Source organism: Leishmania donovani, chromosome 34 (genome assembly GCF_000227135.1).
Source record: "Leishmania donovani BPK282A1 complete genome, chromosome 34".
NCBI lineage: Eukaryota > Euglenozoa > Kinetoplastea > Trypanosomatida > Trypanosomatidae > Leishmania > Leishmania donovani.
The window spans coordinates 1,163,413-1,165,591 of NC_018261.1; positions in this window are offsets into that span (position 1 = coordinate 1,163,413).

The window sequence follows — 2,179 nt, forward strand, 5'->3', positions numbered from 1 at the left end:
CCTTTCTTGTGTCGCTTCTTTTGCTTTTCTTTGTTTCGATGCCTAATCACACCACCGAGTCCTCCAGACTCCCATGTGAAGAGTCCTTACCCCTTGCTACGGGATTCGGTGGCGTGGTGCAACTCGGGGCGAGGCATGGCATGCAGGCAGAGCACAGGGTCTCAAAGGGCCCTGACCCGCGGCTGGCCAGCATCCTCCCTGAGGTCGTCCGGCACTCACCGAGGCCACCGCCTGTTACCCACACGACTGACGTCACCGCTTCCGCCCTCGAGCAGGAGCCTGGACGCGCTGCCCGCCTGGGCCGAGGCATGCGTTCCACCCGGGTCCGTGTGGCGCCTACCGCGCAGCACGTACCCGAGGGAGGGGACGAGCAAGGACAGGATGAGCCGGTACGACGCATGGCCCGATTGAAGGGCAGGCAGTGCGTCCTTGGCGACCAGGATGTAGCTGTGGCGCAACAGAGGCGTGCGAGCTGTGGTTGAATGCGTATATTTGTCGACGTGTTCGTGGTGGAGTGGGGCGTGCAAGGGCGTCTCACTGCCACGGGCGGACACGCAAAACGTCAATAATGTAACGGCCAAACAGCAAGGAGGAACACGCGCGCGCACACGCAGGCGACAGTGCGAACGTCGCACATATTGTTCTCGCCCCCGACGGCTCCGCACTGCCTCCGCCTGAAAAGACAGCGTGCGCGCGCGCGCCTGTTTCTGTCCTCTTTCTTTTCCTCGCCTTGCCTTTTGCTTTTGTGTCATGGCTTCCTGCGCGCGTTTCTGTTCGTTTCTGTCTTGCGATCTCGCTTTCGTTCCTCGACTCGCCGACCCCCGCAGCGTCAGGGCGGCGGCCGCCATCGCCCTCTTCTCCGGGAGGAGGCGTGGTGGTGGTGGTGGGGTGGCGCCGAGCTCTTTGCTGCTGCCAGCGGCAAGGCTGTGCTATGCGCGCGCGTTTGCATGCCGGTGTATGTGCGCCGGCCTATGTGCACACGCATGCGTGCGTGTGTGCCTCGTGGCAACGCCGCTTCTTTTTGCACTCATTCCTCTTCGTCCGCCCCTCTCCTCTCTGCTGCACCTTCGCACGTGCCTCACGGGTGCTTGTTGGCGAAACACGATGATGAGTGGCAACCCAGAGGTGAGCGCCAATACGCGCACGTACGCGGAAAGGGGAAACGCCCATGCGCACATAAAGGTCCTCACTCTCGCATACGGGCTCGGCCGGCTGCTGAGAGGCATCGCCGGCATCCGCGTTGCGGCAAGCCTCCTGCTGTGCTGATTGCCGGCGCGCCTGGAGCGCTGGCGGCGGCGGCGGCGTACATTTGATGGTGCCGCCCCCCTCCCCCTTCCTCCCTCCCCTTCCCGGGCAGCGCCGTCACCGGGCCTACGGCACGGCGCGGTTGCCGAGGTGATGGGCAATGCGACCTGGCCGCTGGTGGTGGGCACTGACGGAGGGGAGCTCTGTGTGGCACCTGAGCGCATTGTGTTGCGGGGGCCGCCGAGGAAGCTGCACCACACCGCGAGGCTGCTGGAGCGTGCGAGCTGGCTGCGCTGCTGCGCGCACGGCCCGCGCGCCGTGGAGGCCGTGGCGCTTATCCCGATTAGCCGGTGCTGGCGCGGGGGTGGGCGTGAACCACGGACCGCCACCGAGACCCCTCCAAGGCCGCCCGGTGGTGTGAGGGCGTGTGTGTGTGCTCGCGACGGCCGCCCTCGCCGGTGGCTGTGGCGGGTGCAAGAGTGCGCTGTGCCGCAGCGCGGTGCGCGTGGAGGGCGGGCCGCTCGCGCACGTCGGCGTCCGCGGCGCGGAGGGCAGGCTGCGCTGCGTCGTCGAGGCGCTCTGCGTGAAGCGGGGGCGCGAGGTGTGCGGCGACGCTGTGGCGCTGGCGTGTGCGACCGTCGTCTGTGCCATCTCACCGTGGAGGGGTGCCCATCGCGTCGCTCAGCATGGCCGCCGCTGGGGTGCGGCGCCTCGGCCTGCGCATGATTGCCGTGCGCCGCCGCGAGCGGGCGCTCGCGTAGACGCAGCACGCCGTGGACGAGTTGTTTGCCGCGGTGCATGAATGCCGCGTCTCGGCGGGAAGGCGCACGGATGAGAAGCTGCTGAGGTCGGTGCGGCGCTGGGGGCGCACTGCGTTGCACGATCCCGCACAGGACGTGTGCGTGTTCCACCACAAGCTTTTCCACTCCGCCTC